This window comes from Calidris pugnax, unplaced genomic scaffold (assembly GCF_001431845.1).
Source record: "Calidris pugnax isolate Ruff unplaced genomic scaffold, ASM143184v1 scaffold27, whole genome shotgun sequence".
Taxonomy (NCBI): domain Eukaryota; kingdom Metazoa; phylum Chordata; class Aves; order Charadriiformes; family Scolopacidae; genus Calidris; species Calidris pugnax.
The window spans coordinates 10,816,642-10,843,971 of NW_015090893.1; the positions used below are offsets into that span (position 1 = coordinate 10,816,642).

The 27,330-nt window shown below is 41.9% G+C and overlaps 1 protein-coding gene across 5 annotated transcripts in view; it reads right to left on the reverse strand.

Moving 5' to 3' along the window:
- The window catches only part of SGCD (sarcoglycan delta), a 346,594-nt gene that overhangs the window by 218,867 nt on the left and 100,397 nt on the right, over positions 1-27,330 (reverse strand). The gene's annotated exons all lie outside the window — the stretch shown is intronic.

Consider the following 27,330-nt stretch of genomic DNA (forward strand, 5'->3'; position numbering starts at 1 on the left):
AGACATATTCTCAGCCTTAATACTTTGCACTGTTAAAATGACTCTCATTCAAGGAATTCAAAGCTCTAGACAGGCAACCACATCAGAGCCACACAGCTGATGGGAAGTGGTGACTGTCAGCCCAACACTCAACAATGGGTTCCTGAAGTTCCATCTCCAAACCAATTGTCAGAGACAGGTAAAGGGCCTGAGGTTTCCTGGGGGCTTGGCACCACCACGTTTTCCTGCTGTCACTGCTGGACGTGCTCGGAGTTTCCAAGGGGACAGGCCCTGGCACTGAACATGGACATGGGGGCTTCACTGCAGACACCCAGGGGAGAAGACAGCGATGGAGGTGACCACCTGGCAGCAATGCTGCCAGCAACCAAACAACTCAAAGCAGCACCAAGAAGTTCAAATGTCCATCGCTGCCACTGCATTAATAATCCCTAATTCCTGGTTTAGGCAAAAGCACTCGAAGGACCATCCTTTCACCACCCAGACAACGCAGCCTGGGAAGTGAGACCAGGCAGAGATGCACAAAGCAGGTGAGGACCAAGCAAAGAGCAGGACTCTACCTCCCCAGGTCAGATACCATACACACTAGGTGGTTTGTGTCCTTAAACCAGGCTCAGATTAATGTTTTCTAACATTAATGGAACACAGCAGCTGTAAACATACTCCACTTTTGCCTACAAATGCAAAAAGAGCAAAGAAAAAAAAAATATATACAGACATATTTATTCCTTAGAGGTCTCCTACACAGGAGAAAGCCTGTGGCAGCTTGAAACACCACAAAATCCCATTACATCTTCACAAAAAATGCAGAACCCATGAACAGGTTACAGCCATCTGGAAAACCCGTCGGCTTTTGGGCTTGCAAGAAGGAATATTTCACTAATCAGCGTGTAAAGCTGTCCATATTGAAAGTTAGCATCATACTGCTTTATAGATATAAAAAAATAGAATTTTTACCAGAAGCCCACATAGCAAGTATGGTCACACAGATCAGAACAACCAAATATATTCACTTTATTTAGCAATAATTACTTCACTGGACCCTGCATAAGTGGTTTATGTTACATATCACACCCAAAGGCTCTACAAGTGGAACAGCTTGTGAGATACCCACAAGAGCAGTCAGGGTGGCAGAGCTTGTCCCTGCTCTCCTTGGCACACATTCTCAGACCTTCCGCCTCTCTTGAGCTCAGACACGAAAGACAAAAGTGGACCTTCACTGTTTCTGTCTTCTTCCAGGCTAACCATGAAAAATCAGACTGCCAGCTGAAACAGCTGCTGAATGACTTACGGGTACAGAAATGGCTGATGCTGCAGTAGTTTGAGCTGCAGGTAGCAGCAAGACCAAAATTCTACTGCTTTTAAGGGGCTTCTATCTCCTGAGACCACAGTTACAATTACGTTTGCATTTTTGCTCGCAAATTCTAATGCAAAAGAGTCACAAAGAAAATCAGTGCTGCATTTCTGTGCATTAACTCGAGCATCAGCTGAGAAGCAGAAGTAACAATAACAGGACCAGATCATCATTGCAAGCTGAGTGCCAGAGCCTGGTCCCAGGTTGGAAAAGATGCGTTTTTGAAAACTCCTGTTCAGTACAGCTTGCCAATGCTCATCAGAAGCAAATCTCTTTGGTAAGAGGTTGGCACGGTGCCTTAATATGCCGCTATGCATGCGCCCAGAGTCTCCTTACCACCTGAATTCCTGCACTGCCGGGCGGACCATCGCTTACGGTACAAGCAGCAGCACTTCCAGCTCTCGGCAAAGACAAAAGGAAAAAAAAAAAAAAAAAGCTTCCCTCACTCCTACCCACTACCATTATGGGAATGAGAGCACAGAAGCAGTTGCCTGACCCAGACTGAAAGCGTGGAGAACCACCAGCATGTGGTAACACGGGAGGATGGGACGTAACGGGAGGTGTCGGCATGGACACGGAGGGAAAAACTACTTTGGTCAGACAAAATGCAATGACTGTGTGCTGTTCCCATCTCTCTGATACAAGCATTCATTGCAGACATCCCTCACCCCGCTGTGGCCAGGATTCCTACGAGCAGCAAGGTGGGGATGCTCCAATCTGAAGGCAAGGTGCTTCCTCCACACTCTGATGGTGTGCATCACCCAAGCACACGGGGAGGGAGGCAGACCAGGGACCACTCCTAGTCAGCAATACGGTAAGGTAAAAGGCAACTAAAAATTAATTTCATTTCTGTTGGCTCAGAACCTTCCAGGAGGAAAAAAAACCCAACAAAACAAAACAAAAAAAGAAGGTGGATATATGCGAGTCCTGTTGCACAAACCTGCATGATTTTGCAGAAAAAAAACACTTCACATTCAGTAAGCCACTACTGACTTGGTGGTCAGTGTCCTAGCAGGCAAGTGGTTTCCCTCTCACAGTGAAGGAACCTGGAGAGCTTATCACAAAGCTCCTGAGAAGCTCCTCAGACCTCCTTGACTTGAGGAAGCTCTAGTGAGTGGCCAAACAAAGGGCTGGAAGAGCCCGGGCTGACGCTGACCTGCAGGAGCCACTGCCCAAGCCCAGGGCCCCAGCACCATCCCACAGCTACAGAGTGAGACAGACACCAGCATCCCTGATAAAAACACATTCATTTCAGGTTGCAGCAGCTGTAGAAGCTGGCACTGCTCCCATCTGAAACAAAACCAAGTCTGAACTTACAGAAATGCCCTATATACCATAAATCCCACAATTTCAGTTAGTTTTGGCTCTAAAATTTTGTGCTCCCCCCATCCTTCTTTGATCAGACGTGTGGAGGTAACTGCTGACAAACTACAAATTACTTTCATTATCCCACCACTTCAGATTTTTACATTCAGTTTCTGGAGCCCTGGATTAAATATTCAGGTGCATTCCTAAATTAACATAGTTAAGTGGTATCAGATCAGTCTTCAAGTCACAAAAGCAGGCATATAGATGTTCTCATTAATCAGAAAAGCCAGACAAGACATTTTTCCAGTAAAAAGAGAGTATTTCCCTTGGAGGAGTCTTGGTCTTTTACTGATAGAAAGCATGAATTATACAAAGTAACGATACACTTTAGATGTAACAAATCAGACCAAATATTAAATTTGAAGACACCACTTCTATCTTGAGATGTTCCCAGACCACAAATCAATGAAGGCTGGAGACTCTCACAGGAAGCCTTGTTAGACCTTGGCCCTCGGCATCAGCTATTGATCACCATCAGGGTGAGAACAGGAGCTGCCTGGACCCTCACCTGACCCAGCACCATCATCCTTGTATTTGAGTGTCAAACAGCTTAAGGTGCAGCTTGAGCCTTTTGGCAATACATGACAATACTGGTGAGCATTCACAACTTTATATAGGGCAAAAAGAAGTATCCAGAAGGTGGAAGATTTGCAAACAAGTATTACAGTATCGTATGTATTCAAATAAGTATTAGTTTGTCTCATCAAAAATCAATTTCAACCTACCTAACTGCAATTGAAGAAATTAGTTGGGCATAGAAAAGATTAAATATTTAAAGAGTGTGGGGACTTAAAAATAATTGAAATTGTATCTCCTTGCTTAAATACTATGCTTTTTTAATTATTTTTTACTGCTAGTGTGACCATTAAAAAAACAAAACTCCATATGTGTGTGCACGCATGCAGACACGTAGGACACACTCAGGTATATGTAACATGTTCATACATAGTCTCATAACTTCGCTCTTTCCCTATAACTAAACTTGAGTAAACATTTTCAACTGTCCCAGAGGAGCTCTATCAGTGGAGTCGGAAGGCTGTGAAACAGGCAAGGGAAAACACAGTTTTATTGCTAAGTATTTAATAAAGTCAACCTACTCTAAGTGCAGGAAAAAAGATCCCACAGCAGACTCTGAACACAGCAGGGGATCACATCCATTCATCAGCAGGTATATCTTTTAATTACAGCCTTGGACATTAGTCCCCACACAGATGAACAGGCAACAGCCGCATTTTGCCACATCCTCAGGATCGAGCCCAGTGCTTTCTGCTGAGCTTCAGGACAGCATGGGCTTAATGCAATCCCACCACACGAGCTTCAGCCAAAAGCAAGGGTATTCAGTTATCTCAAAGGATGCTCCTGACTCCTCACAGCTCAAATCCGAAGAGAAACCGGCTTCTATGTTTTATGGGATTTGTTCCTCTGCTCCTGCTGCATCACGAAACCGTAGGATCAACAACTCATCCTGTCTGCTCAATCTCTGGTAAAGATCTCACATTAATTTAGTATAAAGGTGACACTGGTGAAGAAGGGAATAAAATGAGGCTTTGAATCCCCCCCCCTTCCAGAAGGCTAATGGTAAAAAATTGGTAGCAATGCAGCGCTGGCACCTTTCCAACTATAACACTTAGAGCATTGCCCACAGCCCTGTCCCAGACATACTTTGTCATTCACGATGGCTCAGTACAAAACATAAATAAAACAGAAGTCGCCAGCACTACTGGCACTCAGCTGTTTTAAGGCTTTTTTTTTTTTCCTTCCCTGCCAACAAAACAAATAGTGAAATAGCAGAACTGCAATTCAAGTGATAACGTCTGCGAGTAGGAAATTTGGTGGAGGCTGGTGGTGTGACGGAGTTCCTCGGGAAATTAACTCAGGTAAAGAATGCAGGTGATAATAAAATGAAGAATACATTGACTAAGATGAATATAATGGAATACTGTGATGTTGCTGAATATCAGCATTGTTTTTTGGAATAAGGAAGTAAGAGCATTGGTTCGTATAACACTTGTTATATGAACTACTCCCATCATAAAAGTATTAATGTTACATTACAAGGTTCAAAACTATGATTAATATCTTGCCGCATTAAGAAATGCTAAGACACTGCACAAGTCTTGCTGCTGCTGCATGTGAATAAATAATTTCTGAAAGTGGAATCCAAGAAATTAAGTGGAAATACTTCCAATTTGAAATAAAGCACGCACGCTGAAGAAAGGCACTTACACTAACGAAGGCTGCTTCTCAAGTTCAAAAGCATTAAGTTGCGGGCTCCTGTCTAACCGCCTAGCTGCTAGCACTGCATTATACTATTACTTTTTTTTATTATTATTACTCCTACTCCAGTCTGGTTACACTATAAAATAAGATCTCTTGGCTCCTTAGATTCAGACGTTTACATCTGCCCTTGTACCGAAGCTCTTTCATGAGGTTATTGTTTCTTCTGTCAGTTCATTTGGAAGCAATGATAAAGTTATAGCAATGCATATGTCCTTGTCAAATAATGCTTTCAAAGGGTTGGAAGCACATCTGTGGAAAAAAAACCAATGCTTAACTGATTTCCTGGATTTAGGAGAAAGTGAGTATCAAACAGCGTGCACTTAACTGGTCAGATCTTAAAAATAATGGAGTAGTGAAATAAACCCAGTTCTTCCAACAAGAACTGACAGGTTGATATTGGAGGCAGCTGTGTGATACCTTTGCTGGTATGACAGCATCTAACTGGATTCCCTCTAACTTAAAATGGGAATGTAACCAGAAAACAATCATGTCACCCATCTAAGCATCACAGTTAAACTGGAAGCCTTAAAATGTGCCAATATATTCAACAAGGCAGAATAAATTATGTTTACCAGGGGAAAACCACTATTAAATGATCCATTCCAATATGAATTTCCGCACATGCAAAGTTAGTGAGTGCACTGAGAATCTTCTGGGATATATTTTCACTGAATCACATATTCTGTAATTCAGGCACCTTCCAGGATGAAGAAGGCTGTTTATTACTAGAAGGTTCAGATACCTTTGGATCTCTTTACCACAGCTGATAGCATGTAAGTGGATTGTACCACAAGATCAGGACATGAAAGCATAAGCTTTTTATGAACATACCATACTTCTCTTTCTCTGTATCAAAGGCATTAGCTTGACCACTATTAACTTTAATCTCATTTAAACTCAGTACATTTATATTTTGCCACCCAAAACTGACTTCTATGTATCTCCTTCAGGCACACTTTCACCCTCCTTTCGCCTTTTTTTAAAAAAATATAATTTATTTAGTTTATTTCATTTTGGTTCAAGGACTCTCTTTTATGAATACTTCAGATGAAATTTCCCAACAGTCCTGGCACTGGCCTCCCTCTGCTCTCACTGGAATTGGTGAGATTTATTAGTGACTTACATTAAGATTGGTCATAAGAAACTACTGTCTTTGCTGCCCTAATCTGTCACTCTTCAGAGACACTCTGCTTTGTGTTACTGCCATTTCTAACCTGCTTTCTGTGGGAAAATGAATAAATAAATGCATATCTCTGTCTACTGTTAAATGTCATTGCTAAGCAAACCTTTCGTCCTTTCCTAAAGTTACTTATCTCTAAAGTTATTTATTTAACTCTGTAACTTTATTGTTTATCTCTGTGGAACATATTGGGATAAGCTGGTATACCAAATGTTAGAGAAAATACAAATATATTGGATTCTGTGGCACTTGGAGGACACACAGCTGTCAGTCAGTTGTCAACTCAGAATCTGAGCAGGCTTTTCCATTATAAATTCAGATAACTATTCTCAATATTTTGATTTTTAAAGCCACACATAGCATCAACCTCTGATGCACTTCCTGGGAATCTAAAATGTGACTCTCCTTTGATGCTTTAAGCCAAGTTTAGTTATATTAGTAAAAAAAAATAAAAATAAATGTTTATATTAGCTTTCCAAACTTTGAAAAGTTTTGTCAGACAAATTAGCCATATACACTGTGCTGTCACTCTGAAGTCCCACTCATTGTGATAGTTTTACACTGTTACAACCCAGGGGAAAGGTAAGAGTGAACCAAGTCCATAAATGACACACAAAGGCAGCCTCTCTGGGTGCACAGATCTTTTTTTATGTTAGCCTGAAAAGTATATCAAATTCACTGACACTTGAAAAGCACCAGCCTAACTTCTGAAATGCAGCTTTTCCTATGTGGATCATATATTCGAAGAAAAAAAAACCTCAACTTGAGCTGAAAACCGGCATAAAAGCCTGGTAAATCTCTAGTCTTCTAAATTAGCTTTAAGTGCTTTAATTTCAGCCACTGGTACAGAAAGGACAGAGCCGGGAGGATATGTCAAGGTCTGGCAGAGCATCAGGGAGGAGGCAAAGGTGAACGGATGCCCATAGCAGATTATGAGAACCATAAGGGCTGGGTGAGTTCATTGGAGAGACAAGAAGCAGCCAGAGCAGATCTAGGGCTGCAGGAGGATGCCAGAGCTTTCTAGAGAAGTGTTAGGAATTTGGAGAAAGTTGATGCAAGTTAAAAAGGACCACAAGGAAAGAGGAGCACGTGCAAACCCCAGACGCTGGTGTTTTGGCACACAGCCACCAACACCTGTGCAACTGTAAATCAAGACTCCCTTAACGTCTTCTCCCCTTTCCAAGCACACCACACTATGCTTTCTGGACCAGACCATCTAGTCTGAACTACTACACACTGCACTACTGAAAGCTGTAGATAACAAGTTTGAAGCAACGAGTGATCCGGTGCTGACGCAGAAGGCATCCCTGCCAACAACTCCACACGAGAAAGATCTTGAGTTCACCCATGTAAACACCTCCAGCTGCCTGCTCTCAGAGAGAGAAGGTGAGATGGACTTTTCCAGCAAGTCACTAAACTATCTAAAATACTCTCATCCATAAAACAAGGCGGTGTGACAATGCTTCAGTCGGTAAAGGCTGGCTTCCTCAGCACGCTGTAAATCCTAATGAATGGAGCAGGAATACAGCACTCGGCAGTGGCACGGCAGAGCCAGCCTGAGCAGAGAGCATCAGAGCTGCCTTCAATCTCATTAGGTGCTCAGTAGTCTCGGAGCAATCTTTTGTGCTGAAAACCAAAGCAGCTGAAAGTAGACTATCAACTGTAAGGGAGTTCGGAATAACCTTGTTACGGAACACACTGGATTCTCTTCAGACACAGCTCAAGACTGCTGACTCTGTTTGAAGCCCATGATTAGCAGACCCCAGCCAGAAATATGTCACTAAGCCCAGGTAGAGCTTGGCATGGGATGAAAAGACTCAATTTATAGCCACTTTTGGCAAAGAAACCGTACAATACACCCGAAGCCCATCTAAATCTAGACTTGGCCAAAGTGTAAGAAAAAAATACAGATGAAAACTGTTCATAACAGAGCAGCATTTGAGACAGAAACTGGCCTTATCACTGATGAAAAAATTTGTCTTCTACAGACACAGATGTACAGAGTCAGCAGCGCTTACAAGAGAACTGATGTACAAGTTACACCTGTGCCATCAGGTGTTTGGAGCCCCAAACTCTCTTCCACCCTCAGTTTATCCTGCCAGCAAGTAAATATGTTCAATTAAAATCTTTTTGGAAATATGATCCCACAGAAATCATGCCTGAGAGTTTAGTATGCTTTGCCTCTTTTTAAAGTCCTTCTAAAAGCCCAAATAATAACTGTCAAAACCGTACTGCAGTTCTGCATGTATTTAAGTCAATTAGCACAAATTCATCTCGAGGGTAAATTTTTTTCAGTCCACTCACCCTTAAACAATTGGATACTGCAAAAAACCCTACAGCTATCTATCTGCATAGCACTGCAAATGTTTTGAACACCACCAAAATAAAGTTCATTGACCTGAATTTATCTCTGTTGTAACTTCACTGACTTCAGTGGGCTTTTGCCAGTGATAAATTTGCCCACTGGGCTCTGGGACATGAAACGACCGTGGAATCACAGCTTGTAGAAATGTCAATGAACAGGTTTGGATGTGGACAAGTCTGTGCATCAAGAAACTCTTCCCATGACAAATCTACAAACTTTTGGCAGTTTGCAATACACTGCTCTTAGAAAGATTTTGAAGAGCTATAAATAGGCTGCTCAGCTCCTGATAAATTATACTCCTTGACGGCCGCAAGACGAGAAATGTCTACAGCTCTGGGTTTTCACTGGGGGCTTTCAGGACTTCTTTGACTCAAGACAAATCTTCAGACTAAGTTTTCATGAGTGCGTGAGCGTGTGTGTCTCTATGCATGCATGTTGTTTCTATTTCTTATAAAAAGTATCTCAAAAGTCACAAACTGACAGCACTCGAAGAAATTGAAATGCCCTGAGAAATTCCCAATAAAAAAAAAAAGGTCCGAGTTCATCCAGTCTGATGTCCCTGAAGCTTCCAAGTTTCAGAAGTCATATGGTTTCCAATGTCCCTTAACTGTCTCTCTCAAGCAACTTCAGAAATCTTGATGCAACCTCCTGAACTCTTGAGCCAACCTGTTAGAGCCACACATTCTGCTCTTCTGGAACAGCTACTGAAAGGACTGAATTTCGCCAGCTCTGACCTCATTCAGAGTAGAGCGAGTTACAGATTCCTACTAACTCATCTGTTCTTTTTAAGTAAAGCATTACTGCCCTTACTGCCCACTAAGGTTGAAGGGTGACGTAGGAAGGTGACACATGCACATCACAAAAAATATGAAGCAATAAGCAGATGGGGGAAAAAAAGTACCATCAAATTCTCAGCTCGTGCAAGTTAGTCTGGAGTTTAAGTTAATGACTACAGAGCAATTTCTATCTTTTCAGATCCATACCGTGCACTGCGTTTCTGCAAGCAATTAAGATGTGACAACCACTATCCAGCAATAGCCATTTTACATTGGCCATTACAATTACACGCAGGCAATTATCCCAGTGCCAGAGATGGATGGGAAGTATGCTATGGGAAGTATGCCTTCCCCTTTCTACTTTGCTCTGGAAGGACAACAAAAAGTAGTTAAAGTATATATTAATGGTTCTCCAAATAATATACTTGATTACATCTACTGCAGAATATTTTCCTTCATGTTTTTGTAATGAACCTGACCATGAAAAACAAATTTATGCCTACAGTTTGTATCATTATAAACTCAACTCATTTGATGTGGAAAACCTACAGTTTAATTGCTTGATTTAGATTTGGCTGGTTAAATGCGTACTGAAACATTACTCTTTTAATTACATTAATTTATAACTGAAAAGCTAAATTTACAAAGGCAATAACATTAATTATTTACTTGCCCATTAAAGCTGAATATTTATTATCAAGCTAATTGGCTTCATAAGTCTGCCAAAAAATTAAAAACGAGTTTATGAACTGATTTATACAGGAATGAAACTGCTGTATCTCTCAGCAGGTTGTGTATGTTTAATGGATTGCTCTGATATACTTGTATATTTTTTTCATTTATAGACTGTTACATATAGTATTTTCAAAAGATTTTATTTTTTTCCTTGATAAAGACGCCAGTTGTGACTCAGAGCAAGCGCCTTTACTGCTCTGTACCCAAAATCCTTTACGCAGTGAGATGGACTTTCACTGGTCTGTAATAATTTATGAAGATTGCAACTCGCTTGGTCATTTAAATGCTCACTGAATGTCGAACTACATTGGGTTAAATCAACCAAAAAGGGAAACACAGTAGCTCAAAATAACCCAGCTCGCAGCCAGAATAGCAGGGCTGTCAAGAAACAACACCCAGTAGTGAGGAGTCTCCATCCTCGTGAATATTTTAGCTTCATCTCCACATGCAAGATAACTAATATATTCAATATTTATTTATGCATGCATCCTCAAAATAATACAATTAAGTTCCTAAAGCTTACAGAACAATTTGAGTGTTACCTTAATGTATGATGAAAGGCTAATTTTGATTGCTGTCGAGACAGAAATTCTAATTCGGTTTGGCAACGTCTTTCAGCTCCGGCACAGAGCAGATCCCTTCTCCTGCTGCTGCTGCTCCTGAGCTACGTGACTTTTCCCAGAGGGTGACTGGATCTCTAAGGAGCCGCAGGGACACGGCCATTGGCATGAGGCAGAACGGACTGCTCCCATCTTCATTTCTGCTCATGCTTCTGGAAAGTCCTCTTTGACTGAGGCCTGCTAACAGTCTGCAGGGCGCACAGGATAAACTGAATAAAAAAGCCAACCCCGAGACAGAGCTCGCAGAAGCAGTAACTACTATGTTCTGTATTTGTTTTTGTGGGTGTCCTCGAAACAAGACAATCAGGTCTAAATTACAATCTAAACTTCCAACTGTGGTATAATTGTATTGCAAAGGAAGGACGGCAGTGTCCAAGAAAGAGAGGTAATAAATCAGTGGATTCAGCATCTCATCTTACATGAGAATCAGAGTTTGGGACTTTTCTGCCTTCAGTTTTTTTCTGCGACTCCTCTGCCTGCAGCCCAGCGGCAGAGCCAGCCATGTGGAACATGTGAACCTCTGTCTCGGGCAAAAATCATCTGGCTTGAACTCTGAATAACTCACACTGCCCGAGAGGCTGGATTCAGAACATACAGGGGGGTTTTATCATAAAACAAATAAAGGAAAAAAACCCCAAGCCCCAAACTTCTAATTGAGAATCTGGGGTTTCTTTATCCATATGTTAGCCCCCACCACAACAGAACAGACCTCAGCCAGGATCACAAGACCATCCAACATTTGACTTCCCTAAAATTATGCAGGACATTGATCCTTATGCCAACAGAGCAGACATGCCCATATCTCTCAGTGCCAATTCTCTCTAAATACAAAAGAAACACAGCTCAGTGTAACACAGCACTGCACGGGTACAAGACACAGAACTGGCAAGAGCCAGAAGAAATTGTCAACACCCCAATCCAACCTGTGATATTGAAGACACGCTTGACAGTTAAGTCCAATGCCCCCCAAAATGACAAGGGGTGGGATTTCAGTTGAGTGTATTAATTCAGGCTGAAAATAGAGCTATTCCACAAACACACCCCAACAGCACGGGGGCCTTGTGTGATTGATGCAGGTAAAGGCTGTCTGACCCTCAGTCTCTATGCACAGGTTTCCACGCGACCACTTGCATGGAGTTTTTTCTCTTTACCCTCCTGCAAGAGCACAGACTTTGCATCCTTTTTAATTAGACCTGATCAAAAGGCTGCTGTCATCACTGCCCATTAATTTTTGGATTTAAATCAGCATTGCAGAGTTCATCCAACTGCCTGATGTGCTCGTGGCTACGTCAAACACACATCAAATAGTCATGGAAGCAACCGTACGTCCTGCTTTATGCCACTATATACCTAGGAGTTTGGTGCAACCCACTCCTCCATGGGCTTTTACTGATAGCCCAAACGGTGCAGAAAGCGATCCACGTGGCGCCATTCACTGAGCTACACTGACGCCACTTTTAGAGCTTTGCCTCAGAAACCTTTGACTTGTCTAAATTACATCCGCAGCTTCTTCCTCCCAACAAAGCAGAGCCCAGTGAGATAATAGCAAGGAGTCACTAAGTAGGGCAGAGGAGGAATTTTTTTCTGCCTGTAAGAATTATATATATAAAATTAGACCAAAAGTCAAAGTCTCAGAATTAACAACCACTTGCATGGAGTTTTTTCTCTTTACCCTCCTGCAAGAGCACAGACTTTGCATCCTTTCTAATTAGACCTGATCAAAAGGCTGCTGTCATCACTGCCCATTAATTTTTGGATTTAAATCAGCATTGCAGAGTTCATCCAACTGCCTGATGTGCTCGTGGCTACGTCAAACACACATCAAATAGTCATGGAAGCAACCGTACGTCCTGCTTTATGCCACTATATACCTAGGAGTTTGGTGCAACCCACTCCTCCATGGGCTTTTACTGATAGCCCAAACGGTGCAGAAAGCGATCCACGTGGCGCCATTCACTGAGCTACACTGACGCCACTTTTAGAGCTTTGCCTCAGAAACCTTTGACTTGTCTAAATTACATCCGCAGCTTCTTCCTCCCAACAAAGCAGAGCCCAGTGAGATAATAGCAAGGAGTCACTAAGTAGGGCAGAGGAGGAATTTTTTTCTGCCTGTAAGAATTATATATATAAAATTAGACCAAAAGTCAAAGTCTCAGAATTATTAATTATTTAGAAAGCCATTCTGAGTCCAAGTCAATACAAAACTCATTTGTGTAACGTTTCATCGAAATTTCAAAGTTTTTTGAAAACTTTATTAACTACCACATAAGATATATTTCATAGAAAAAAACCTTTTCAAACTAAAACCCAAATCTTTTGTGTAAAAAACAAACAAACCAACCAACAACAAACAAAACAGTCTGGAAGAAACTGATTCTAACCAACTCCAGAAGTCTTGTCCTGTTTTGGTTTCAGCCCAGTGTTTACTAAACCTGGCCCCTCCCACACTATTATTAAGGTATTAATGGTTTGGCACTGATTGGTGCCAACGCACCAGACTGCAAAATCCCAATCAGGTCTGGCATGAAGCAGAAAACCTCCCGGATACAGCCCTGGGACGCGGCAGCGCTGGTGCGCAAGGGTAATACTGCATGGCAGACAACGAGCAGACGAGAGGATGGCAAACAGGAGATAATTGTCAAATATGTAGTATTTTTAGCAACAATCAACCAAAATGCCTTAGACATCAATTTCAAGCCACTTAATCCTCTTTAATGTTACACTATGGCATTTACTTATGATTAGGGCTTCACTTTGTTTTCTACAGAAGATTCCCCTCAGACTCTGGCATTCAATGTGTTTTGTAAATAGTTCTGTGAATACAGAGAGTATTAGGTTAGAGTTTAGGCATCACAGCGCTAAATTATTCCAGCTGGGTCATTATTAATTCTCCTAATTTCACTATCATTCACTATCATTACAACAATGCAGCACCCTATGGATACATTTATTACAGTGCATAAATCCAGCGCTCATGTAAGACACTGGAATGCCTACTCTGCAATCTTTATGCAAAAGGCCAAGAAATATTTTAAAAGCATTATCTTTAAGACAACTTTTTAAAAGCTTACCTCTGGATTCCCATCCTCCACCCAACTATTACATTTCTGTATGATGTTAGATAAGTTTTCTGTATGTGATACTCCGCTGCAGTACAGGCTATTGCCCGAGGCAAAACTCTTTCATAGTAAATACACTGGGGAATGGGATGGTGGAGACAGAGCAAAGACAAGTCTACTGCTGTACACAGCAATTTCCATTAAGAGAAAGCATTTATAAAAATAGACATTTAAAAATATCTTAATGCATATTCTCCTCCCCCTTCAAAGAATTTATGCTACTGCACATATCTTTTTCTAACACAAGCATATGTTTGATTGGGTCGCAATTCAGAAAAGCAATTCATTCAGGGAAGAGCTTTTAGCACCTGCTTAAAACCTGTCAGAGAAAAAGTTAAGCAGATGCTTCAGTGTTTTTCTAAATCAGGACCATAACCGGATTTATGAGTGCATAAATGCCTCCACGTCATGCACTTGTGCATACAGGTTTTGAAATTCTGGTTCAGTTATTAAGGCAACTCTCTACCTATCTGGACATCTTTGAGTCTGGTACCTAGAGGTCATAACTTGAAGAGCAACTGCTTAAAACAGCCAGTCCCAAATGTTCCAGTAGTTCCCTCCACCTTCCCCACATCATCTCTTCTCTTCAGTAAAGTTGCAATGTTTTCTGCCTGTAGTGGATCACAGATTAATACTAGTAGTATTAATAACAGTAATACTAGTAGTGCTGGTTTTCCTGCCTCCCTCCAGGGCTGCCTATATCCTCCATGAACACCGTGTCCCAGCAGCTTCTGTTGGCTGCCCATCAGTTTGGGGGCCACAGTGACACTCCCTGAGCTCTCCTGGAGCAGTGGTCCCTACACAGCAATTCCTTATTTCACATGTGTGCAATAAGTTTTTCTTTTTAATGACTGATGCTCACTCACACTTGGGAAATGTCCTTTCTGGTCCATCACCCAAGCAACTACTGAAAACTATTAAGGCAGATCCTTCTCACACCCCATGGTAAAAACGCCCAATGACATTTGAGCTAAATATTTATAATCCGCTCTTAAAGATTTTGTTAAAAGTCAGGTCTGTAGCCATTAGTAGTTATTCACCAGTGAATTCCTTGCTACCTGGAAATGTGCACCTCTGCTGAAAACTTCTACTGATCTGCTAATCAAAAAATTTGAAAGCTACAAGTTTGAGCTCAGGTTTCTCTCAAATATGAGAACATAGTTCTTCAGTGACCATCAGACTCCTGGTGAAAGACAAAGTGCTTTTGCTTTCCTCTCTTTTGGATTAGTCACCGAGTAAGAAAAAGAAATTAAATTAGCTCGGGCTTAATAAAGCATGTTAGATGTTTTTTGCTGCTCACAGGTATGTGCTAGTTCAATAATCTGCTCTGTATCTTTCTGGGTATTTACAAACCTATTTCCCTTGCACCGTCCTCTGTGATGACAGGTACTACGTTTGCCTTCCTCCAGACTTCTGACAATTGCCCTATCTTCTGTAAGCTTCTGAGAGTCCTCGTAAATAATCCGGTGGGTACATTTCAGAAGGCCACGCTGACCCAAATATATCACACTTATCTAAATACTCCTTATCTTGTTCTTGCCTTTGCTCATAACCCCTTGTTACAGGGAACACTGTTATAGATCTGACACAATTATTAACCTTTCTGTGAAGAGCAGTGCAAAATAATGGCATTTGGTATTTTTGCCTTCTCTGTCTAGTCCATTTATTTGCTTCCCTTTCTTACTGATGGACTTTTGCCTTCCTCTTACAGCCAGTGCTTTTGTAAGTCATTTCACAACCCTTTATAGCTGTAACTGACTTTGCCTCTCAGTCTGTCTGATTTTAGCCTACGTGGCTGCACAACCAGTGTCCTTCTTAGCCATGCATATTTTGCTTGCCAGGTTTGTAGCATTTCATATTAGTGAAAAGCTCCTGGTGTAGCTGTGCTAGTTCCTCATGACATTTTTTTAGTGAGACCGATACTAGGTTTAGATGCACTGACTTCAGAAGGGGCTTGGCTACAAACTCTGGATGCAGAGGAGCTCTGGAAGCCACAATATGCCTCCCGTGTGTGCTGCTCCAGCACAGAAGACATACCCTACTATGCCAACATCTGCCTTCCCACCGAGCGACGCACAGCTGGACTGAACAGCACAGAGGGAAGGGCTGAACAAAAACCCTCTCAATTTTTCACTCCTCACCCCTCCTCGCCATATGCAGTGATTAGAAGACACAGCAAATATCCGCATTTCCAGGCAATTACTCACTGTGTGAATAATCAGAGGAGAGGATGGAGATCTCCTAGACCCCCATGTCCTCTACAGACAGCCAACAACCTACCCACACACGTTGCTGAAGATTGAACTCCTCAGCTATACCAGCTTTAGTGAACTCTAGGCTGAATCTCAAGAACCAGTATGAGTTTGGTAGGAGCCTGCCAGCTTCCTTAGTTAAATGCATTTTCCCAAATCATCACTGCAATCTTCTTCACAAAAGATTTTCAAATTCAACAAAAGTAATCTAAAAATAACTGCTCTCTCTTCTTGGACTGTAGTCACTTCACAGAGCCAAGAACTAGAAATTTATTTCATGTTCAGCTAAACTGATTGAAATGCTTTAAAGCCAAAGCTTTGCTGATCAATGCAACTTAAACCTCAAATGGAATTCTGGGGAAACATATAGAGATCATTTAATAAAAGAAAATTGAGAAGCAGACTGTATGCAGACGAGAAAATAATATACATGCATTAGTGCAGTATGACTGGGTAAAAGGTTTGAATGTGCCTCATTTTTGTATATTCTTCAAGCAAGGTATTAAAGAAATGGATCATAAACTGGCAGGACTAAATGACTTCTAGATCACCCTTGGATTTCAGCGGCTAGTCCACCCCCGCCCTACATTTGATGTAGCCATGTACATTACGCAAAACATGGTACCCAACAGACACTGAGAATCTTGAATTCACCCCGACAAAAGGCTACAGATGAAAGATGCAGAGAGACTGGTCCCTCACCTGGAAGAGCTCACAGGTGCTGTCCTGGCAGTGGGAAAAAGGTGGACACAGGGGAAAGAACTAACAAGAGGCCTCATTTCTTTGCTGTGCTACCCCATCCTCCCTCCCTCCCCAATTACCTAGTCTTTGTGCAGTAGAGCCCCCTGATACCTCAGCTTTACAGCACTGATTTAATGAACAAGTTTCATATTGAAGGCAGCTTTGTGCAAAGTCTGGGGTTTTCCCTCTCCCAACATTTTGCATCCCAGCTTATGTTCGAAACAAGCTCAAAAGCTCAAAACTTTTCATAATACGCTACCCTCTGCCCAAACCCAGCCTGCCCAGACACTTCAAAAAGAAGCTACATGACATACCCTGTACTTCTGGTCATCAACACTTCTTTCTCTTAAGTTGTCTTCCCATAGCCCGTTGATGAGCCTAAGTTATTTTCCTCACCGAGAGCAATACCCTTGTAAAAATGTCCCACAACCAATTCCAATCAAACTGCCACCTGCCCTCCACCTAACCTGTCTTCCCAGTTTCTCTCTTGAATATTCTGGTAGCATTATTTTTTCTTCAATACCTTTTGGATTTTGTACACCTTGGTCATGACCCCTCTTAATCTCTTCTATTCTAATGAATATAAATACAATTTTCTTAACCTCTCCTCCTAGTTTATAACCCCTGAGGCCCTTTATCATCCTTGTTAAGACTGCATCCATAATTAGGGTGTCTAAAAAGATCAAAAGGAATGAACAAGAAAGTGCCTACTTAATACAAATTGTTACATGAATAACCAACATTTCCCACTTCCCCCCAAGACTCACCCTTCCCACCCCATCCTGAGTGCTCCATGCTGGAGGGCAAGTTGGCTGCTGATTTCTTCTGCTCATTGGGCAGTTTGGCCAGGACAGCCTTTGAAGCTGCAGGGTCCATCACTCCTCCCACCTGCCCACCGCAATATCCATCCTTCTGCTATTTGTGCTAACCCAATACAGCTACACAGACAGACACGTCCTTTTACGTTCTCTGCAGATCCCTGAAAATTCACCCCTGCCCATGTTGTACATGAGAGAAGCCGCCCCTCCATCTCTCCATGCTCAGCCACACACACGAGTTCATCCACGTACACACGGGTGGCAGATTGTTCCCTGCACGTGTGCACAGGAACACACACACACGGGTGGAGGGACACGCTTAATATTGCTGCTGCCACGCAAAGAGAACATTGACCATAGCCACTTTTGACACAGCATCACAGATGAAGATAACACACCGACCAGCCCTCGGCACTCGCCACGGCTGGCGTTGGTTAGCCGTATAGATCCCCGAATCCTGTCACTGATAAGCAGTGCAGAAGCCTCCAAGGGATGAACGTAAAGTCACAAAAACGCCCAGGGCACAGAAGATAAACACCTTGCAGGGGATATCGCTGTGTCCTTACGGATTATGCTATATGATATTTAGAATTTGGAACCTGCCATGGCAGATGACACAAGTGCTCTTTGGAGGCCAGAAACCTGAATCAGGCAGTAGCAAAAGCAGATGCTTCAGGGGAAGGTTTGAGAAACCTTTACAAACAGTCACAGAACAACTAAACCATCTGGGCTATTTTCTCCCTGATCTTGATTAACCAGAGAGTTGGCAGATAACCCGAAAAGGAAGAATTTCTCAACCTCTCTCAAGCGTCTCCCTTTCAGTCCTTACCATTGTACGTTGAACGGTCTCAGTGCTGTGAAATGAGGTCTGACCCTTTGGACTTCAGCTCCTGAGCTTTTGTCCTTGGTGGCACCTTGTCATGATTTGTCCCCCGGCCTCAGCAGCTCAACAGCTCCTCCCACACCCACAACATATGAAATCACAGGCTCACGACCAATCCGCTGCTCTTGTAAGAAGTTCCTTGCAAAATTTGCTCACACATTAGTGATTCACTTCCAACCTGTTTTGCATAGGCAAATTTAAGGTGTTTCATTATGGAAATGTATGCCAAAAACATCTTCCCACAGAGCTTCACGCTGCCGTGGTATGACGCAGGTACGCAGGGTCAAGACTGTGCGTTTTATACAACACAAGGCTGCAACCTGTTAGGAACTGGGTAATGACCGATGCAAGTATAAAAAGTGAAAATGCATTTATTTGTCCTTGGCGTGCTCTGTAACTACACACTCAGCAGGTACAGCCAGTGGTAACAACCTGCAGAAGGAAATAGTACTAAACAAACCGTAGCCCACACCAAACTTACGACTCTATTTTTCTTTGCCATTATTATCTATCAGAAGATGGTTACTATGAAGCATTATCTGCATATTTTATCATGCATTTATGCTACAGGAGAAAAATCAGTGGCTGAAAATAGCTCCGTACTCCTCCAAGAAATCTCGCTGCCTTTACGAGACCTTAAGTTGGTAGTTCTTTATCAGCATCTTATTTATTAGGCAATTCCCGTGCTGCCGAGCTTCATCATCACTAAGAGTGGGCAACACGTGCTGCTGTTTAACACCACTGGCCTCTGCAAAGAAAATGCAGCTCCTGCTTTGAAGAGCGAGGACGCTCAGCCGTTTGACTGGGTTAATGCAGTAGGAAGCAATGAACATTTACAACACTGCTAATTAGTGCAAAAATATCAACTCATCAGCTTAAACCAGGGCAAGCCCGCAGCTTCCTTCCTCACAGGCAGACCTTCAGCCTCCAAGCAGCACCTGGTACATGGAGAAGATAAACCAGAAACCATGTTTCCTCAAGCCTTTGACACCCAACACAGGCTTTTTTTTCCCTCAAGAAGTTCGCTGTCACCAAGCTACTCATCAGGCTGTTCTCTGCAGCTCTGAGTGCCCTCACCACACAGAATGGCAAGGAAGACAAGAAGCCCCAGGAATCAGAGGCTTCTTGGGGCATGAAGGTCACAACTTCGCTCTTCTAAAGCAGTGAGCCTGAAGACCCATCTTGTGCCACAGCCCTCACAGCTCTCCTAACTCCATGCCACAGAAGTGGAGCCCAGTAGCTCAGCAGCCGTGGTACAGAAACCAAAAGCTGTGATTTTCCAGGTTGTGTCTGGTAGGACATGGGCTCCCAGGGCTTCCAGTCTCTGCTTGAGCCCTCCATCAACCAGGTGACTGAGGCCTGGAGCTGCAGGGTAAGGGCAAACACAGCTCAACAAGGAATCTCCAACAGTGATCTACACAACAGTGTAGCTCAGCTACACTTCGAAACCTCAACAAAATGTTTCCACTGCACCCGTTTTGTGGTTCTTTTGTTTTATTTGATTTTTAAACAGATTTTCCACTCCTCTCAGAGAAGGAACAACTTTCTCTCCCACCAACTAACTGGAAATTTCTACTTCAAATCAACTCCTTGTGGACAATGTTTAGTGACTGCTACATATCCAGAGTACTGTAATGAGAAGTACCTAAGTTTTCATATTGCCAGGAGCTTAAAATAACGAAGAACTTCATGTTCCTTTCCCAGATACATGTTTGTATGCAAGCATAAGAGTTCTGATGGCTCTTCTTACTTTCTACTCTCCTCCTGTAGATGGAAGCTAAAGAAGCTCATACCTACTGATAAAGCTCAGAGAGGAGAGGGCTATTCCTTAGCTAGAGCACATTCACCGCTTTTTGGCCTCTAAACAAAGCAAACAATTTCATAATCTGTCTTCTAGTTCCTGATCCACACACAACAGGGAGAAAAACAGCTCGCAAAATTCCTGGCTGAAACAACGTAAAAACATACCCAGGAATGATCAACACATGCTCTCATTCTTGCCATTAGGAAGTAGCTGGTTAGGTAGAGTCTACATACAGGTGTAACTGGGCAATAACAATTGCATAACCACAAAAATCTAGGGATATTATTAAAAGTCCAGTTGATAGAAGCAAATTGCAAAGTAAAGCCTTGTGAATGCAAAGCCATCAAAAAAAGGTAAGAGCTTCTTTACGACTTGGCTGCTGGTTAAAAAAAGATATATAAAAAAAAATATCTTATTTCCTCTTACTGGCGAAGGTGCCGGCTTGACAGCCCTGAAGAGTGATCTATTTATTCAAAGTAATGCTGGCAGCAATGGTACACATTTCTTCCAATGTGCCCAACCCTGTATCTATTTTCAGTTCCATCAGTAAGCTAAAGGTTAAAGCTATTTATTTAAACCCACACCCACATGTCATTTAAATTGACCCAAATTATTGTCTGAGTTGTAACCTCTCTGTGTTAAAGTCCCCTCAGGGGCTGCTTCTTCATTTCAGGCTCGGAAAATTCCTCCCTCGCAGGATAAAAGCTGGGTAAGGAGCATCTCCAAATAGAAGTGGAGAAGGAAAATGGGTAGGAGGAGTTCATCTTCAAAGAATGCCTCTTGGTGTTGTGGATACTGCAGAAAACTTCAGTTTTATTAGATAAATATCTGGAGAGGTTAGCTCCAGCCAAAGTATATGTCATTCATAAAAGTTCTCATTGGTATTCCCATTTTAAGGATTCTTTTTAGAGGAGGCAAAAAACAATAACAAAAAACCCACTTTTCCTGCCTTTGTGGCTGCAGCTGGAAGGAAAACCACCAAAACGGAAAAGAAAAGGCAGTCCCAGGCAATCAGCCCGCTATGGAAATAATCCTTTGAAAACAGACCTCTCCCTGCCAGAGGACCAGGAGGACTGAGGAGGAACAGGAGCCTCTTGCAGTCATGCACCAGTTAACATGAGCAAAGTGCAATCCCAGGAGTGAAATTACTCTCTAGGCTGATAAAAGGCAAAGGGAAAGCAGCATCTGGCCTACAATATTTAGCCTTTTCTACACAGTTTAATGCTGTGTGAAGCATGGTAAAAGCAAAGCTTCCTCAGCCCCGGGAAGACAGCTGGCGATGAAACGCAGCAGGGACACCATATGATGGAAGGCTCCTAATTACAAAATCTCTGTCTTGCCTGTCAGAGCAACCACACAGTCGTACAGGGTAGCTCACAGCGGAGTCAGGGAAAATCAAGCAGAGATAAGAGTCGAAATCCATCTCCAGATGCAGACTTCCCATGCCTTTGAGTACAGCTGGCTCTTGGATCTAGCTCCAGCCCAGAAAGATGTGGTTCAGCAAGGTCAAGGAATCCCCAAAGTTCAGGACTTGTCCAACTCTGTCTTCTCATGCAGAACCCATCACATAATCAGTGGAGAATTTTGGCACTGACAGACCACAGACACCCAATTCCATTCGCATGAGTGATATTCCCCAGACATCAATATTTGCTCATACCAACACAAAAAATATCAGTAACACAAGAGGTTTGAACTTCACTTGATGTTCACCAGACACATAAGAGGAAAAGGACTTTGTTTCAACCTTTATCATTACCTCATTACACACTGATAGTCTTAATTGCTATTCAAGTGCCCAGAGGCAAAGACGCAGCACATTTAACAAGCTGAAAAATATTGTTAAATACATCAGTTTTATAGAGGAAGGCAAACCCCACCAATACAGTGAAAGGAGGCCTGCAGAGAAGTAAGGGAGGTGACAGACCAGGACTGCTCTGCGCTAAGGCTGATTTAAAACCCGGCACCTTTATGTCACACTTCAGTCACCGCTGTGACTACACGAACCCTCCGGGTCTCCCAGCAGCAGCATCTCACCGGGATCACTGCAGTGACATGAAGGGCCACATGTCAATGAACTTCTGACTCTGGGCTTTCCCTCCTCCCCTCTTCTCTGGTCGCTGAAGCTCTGCTACCTGGGTGCGTTGGCACCACCAGAATTATCAGGGCACCACTCTCTGCTGGGAAGGAATCCAGCAGGGATATTTTCAGCTGTACTGCCAGCATGTTTCTGCAATACCCGTGAGGGGGGAAAAAAACCCCAAACCCTAAAGAGCTGGCTGAACTCGACAGTAAATAAAATTAAGCTCCTGCTAAACCATATGACTTCTGCTAAATTTGAAGTACAAACGATAAAACTGTTTTATCAGCTTTATGCTGAGTAAGAAAGGGATAAAGAATTCGATTTTTACAATTCAACCCCAGCCCTGCAGGATCAGCATCATCCCGGCTGTGTGTGGGTGGCACAGTTGGACACTTAATTTTTGAGACAACAGTAGATAAATATGTGAAGTTATTGCTCAAAGGGCTTAAATAATGAGTTGTAAATTAATTCATTATCATTTGCTGTATAGCTGATGAAAAACAAGTCAGATCTTATGCGCTTTACAAGCTTTGGTGAAATCTGACAGGTGATGCTTTGGCCAAGAGCCAGAAGCACCCAATGCCAGACGCGTCGTTTGTGACCATCCTTCAATTCCAACAAGAGTTTGTTTCCCGCAAGATATTTCATGAATCAGGGGTGAATTTGGCCAATCTTGGTTAAAGTTTCAAAGTTAACAACTATGTGCCTAGAAGAGAAGCCGACAAAACCTTCGAGGTCAGGAGCTTTGATTCTTAGTTATGCTAAAGCATTATAAGACGCAAGCAGCCCTAACTAAAACCAAGTAAAATCAGTGCTGCTGACTTAAGAATAAAGAATAACAAGGAAGAACTGTTAAAAAATAGTAACATAACGCACTAGTAAACACAAAAGAAGTCAGTGGGGAAAGTATGTAGACTTTCATTTCAAAGAAATTTCTGGTCACAGAAATTCTCAAATAGTAAGACAAAACTGATAAGCATTAACTCTCCACAAAATTAAATTACATTTAAAAAAAAAAAAACGGAAGAAAAAGCAGGAGCAATGAACCCTGATAGGGAAAATGACTGAATTAACATATCAAAGGAAGAAGATAGGAGACTAATCCAGAGGGTAATACAAAAGAAAAGTTTAAGGGACACCTTGGGATAAGTTTTCTTTGAAGTACAGCACTTCCTAAAATAATAGGAGGGTTATCTAAACACGCCCATCATGCATCACAATTATTGTACAACACTTTTACTTACAGAAAATTCATTACATAAGTGGAGAGTAAGCGTTCCTGTGGAACAGGCCTAATTAAGAAGATCTCATTATGTGTGGAATTAGAGGCAGCAACACAGAAGGCAAGTCTGTATTCCAAACCCTGGGTATGCACCCAGGCCACACACCATCCTCCAGAGCAGAACCGCCTGGTGTGATTGAAATCTTCACAGCCAGTCTATCATATTAAGATAAAAATAGTTTAATTGTCCTACATTGCACCTCTTCCTCCCCATTTACCATTTCCATGAACTGTGCCTGTCTCTGACACCAGACACAAGAGCACCGACATCTGTTATGTCACAAGCAACTGGCAATATTTCATTTTCTCTATATGCTGGAACAAAAAGCCTTGCAGGCAATTAAAATAGCATACACAAGCCTAGAACTTGAAGACTATTAATCAACCATCACTTTGCAATCATTTCCATAGCATGCTGCAGGTGTATTTCATAGTGGGGCCATTGCATCGGTCTGCAATGCAGATGAACCTGATTTCTTTAGCAATTTACATCAAATGTTTTAAGGAATAATTTAATTCTTGAGAAGGCTAGTAGCAGCAGCACCAGCTGAAGAGATGACCAGTTTCTACAAAGCAAGAGACTACTTGTGACTGTACAGGACCAAAGGGTGGCCCACGCTCTGCACAGCAAAACCGTATCAAAGAGGTTCCTTTGTTACTTTTTTGACTGTGCTGGAAATGTAGCAATTGCACAGTTTTACAGGAAAGAACATACCCAGTGCGTGGCCTGAGGGACTGCTTGGGCAAGGTCCTTGAGAAGGATAAAACTGCTTCCTTTCCTAAGACCATCCAGACATTACCACAAGGTGGTATGACTTTGGTGCATGCTTTTATTTTTGGAGACTTAAGATCTGGAAATATTTTCCTCAATTTTTTAATTTTTTTTTTTTAATTTTAATTTTGCTCATCTCTGGGCCTCAAGCAGCTCTTTCCCAGCCCAGCTCTGCGACCCCCTTGCAGGTACAGTGGAGCATCCAGGGTGGATTTCCTTCCCTGAGCCATACTGCATCCAAATGGGATAACTCAACATGAGTAGCAGCAGATACTGATTTTTTTAACTTCATTTTCCAACGTATGCGACAGATGATACAGATATCTTCAGATGATTGATCTATTTTTAATTTTTTTTTTTTAATTTTAATTTTGCTCATCTCTGGGCCTCAAGCAGCTCTTTCCCAGCCCAGCTCTGCGACCCCCTTGCAGGTACAGTGGAGCATCCAGGGTGGATTTCCTTCCCTGAGCCATACTGCATCCAAATGGGATAACTCAACGTGAGTAGCAGCAGATACCGATTTTTTAACTTCATTTTCCAACGTATGCGACAGATGATACAGATATCTTCAGATGATTGATCTACATCCAATAATCAAATACATGACAGATACGATCTTTAGATGAAATTCAGTCTGGAAGTTTAAATGGAAAAGGAAATCAGATAATTAAAACCCTGCCCTTAGTAATACATTTTTTAAAGTGACAAAATCTATAAAAACCTCAGGCAGGAATTTTAAAGTGCAGCTGAAAGATTCATTGAAAACCAAATTAATATTTTAATTCTGTCAACATGGAAAAAAGTCTCTAAATGAGATGAAGTTCAGAATGAGTACCAAGCACAGTGATTTATTGCCTTTTCTCCATAATTTAAATGACTGCTTCTTTAATGTTCACTAAATTCCTCCTGTAGTTTCAGCCTTAGTTTCTCACAAAAAAAAAAAAAAAAAAAGCAGCTTGCACTTTCAGTGCTCTCTGAGCACTTCAGAAAAAGGAACATTCAACTGAGAAAAAGCCAGTGGTCTTCCAACAGTCATGTCAAAAATCAGGCTGAAGGACCAGAGGTGGGATTACTAAAGCTTTCCTCACCTCTGTAGCTCCATACTTATTCTCTAAGCTGTAAGAATGGGCTTGTTTGTCATACAGTCTCCATGAACAATAACTTTCAAAGAGTGGAACTAAAGCTATGTTTTCAAAGCCACATCAGCTGGTCAGGGCAATAGCTTTGCTACACACATACTTTAATGATTTCTCCAACTTCTACCTTCCAGTTGCTTCCCTTAAACATATCCTCTCAAAAAGCCATAAAAATAAAATAAATAAGTAAATGAATGAATGAAGATCATTTGGCTTAACTGCTTCAAAGAGTCCACAGCAATCACTAAACAACAGGTTGCCAAAAATCATAGTCTTAATTAAGTGAAAATTAATTGTTAAATTACCTTAAATTAAATACAACTGAGCGATGCATCATATTTACATGAATTGATCAAATGCACAGTTAGCAGCCACGCGCAGATCCATGTTCAATAACATGATTTTAATATTCACTTGACACATAGCATACAACTACTTTTATTAAATGTATATGATGATTACCATGGGGCTGTCCAGCCTTTCCAACATTCCTGCCATCAGAGAAATAAAAATTTACAGATGCTGTTCCTACTGTCAAATTTCTACTCTTTGATATAACTGCACCAGCACATGAAGTGCCCTGAATAGCAGCATTTCGTGGCAAGTGGGTAGGAGAGAGTCAGGCTTTCAAAGTAAGGTAGGTGTCAGCCGTGACTTCCCCATCTGGGGCAATCCCAGGAAGACACAACTGCAGCAGGAGGAGCCCGGTCCCTGCAAAGCCACAACGTTCAGTTGCACCGTCCCAGAACAGCCACCACATCTCCCATTTCCCAGCTATTTAACTTTCACAAATTAGTACCAAGAACCCAGGGCTAAACCAGAAAGGGTTCCATGAAGAAAGCAACAGACCTGAGCAGAAGGAAGGCAGAAGTTGGATGATGATGCCCAGATGATCCCAGAAGGGCATCAGGTCCAGTGCAGAAAACAAAAAGAAACCTGAAGACTCTAATCTAGAGAAAAACAACTTCTTCACCTCAAACCTTGCAAGTAAATTAATTCTGGTTAATCTCATGGCTTTTTTTTCCACAGCAGGCCCTTTGCCAGGCAGCTGAGGTTTCCAGCAGAACCAGGAGTGGTTCCAAACGCCACACACCATCTTTCCAGGTGCTCTCATTATATAGTTGATGTTTCTAAATAAGGTTAAAGGACAGGCAGAATGGAAATGGTGCATTAATGGGAGCAAACCAGTAACAGTCCCAAAGCACCACAGAATATATGACCATCAAAATGGCAATTCTACTAGGTATGCAAATGCATCTAGAGTCCAGTTATAAGCTTGATTTAGTTAATTAGAGACAGATATCTTATTACACAAGCAGGTCAAAACCCTCCATCCCAACATCACCTGTAGCCTGTTACACATGCCTTTTCATAGAAGATTATTTATCCCCATCTTTAAAATAACATGCAAAAAATGTAAGTCTTTCATGGGCTTGCCTTTACAAATCAGAAAGGTTTTATGAATATCATGCTTGAGACAAAATTTAGGTTCCTTTTGGTGAAAAAAAGTCAGTGTACAATAACGAAGCATTCCCATACAAAGGAAAACCAATTCCGGTGACTTCAGCAAGGGTTTTATCAAACAGAAGCACTTCATAGACTCATTCTGTTCTTCTACATAAAAATTATTTCTATTCCATCTTCAAATCTCAGGTCTTTGCCTCAGCATAACAATTGCATCTGCCATTCTATTAATTTTATTCTGAGATGCAATGTATTTAGGAAACTACTTAATTCAGTATTTTCTCTTAGTCAACTTAGCAGC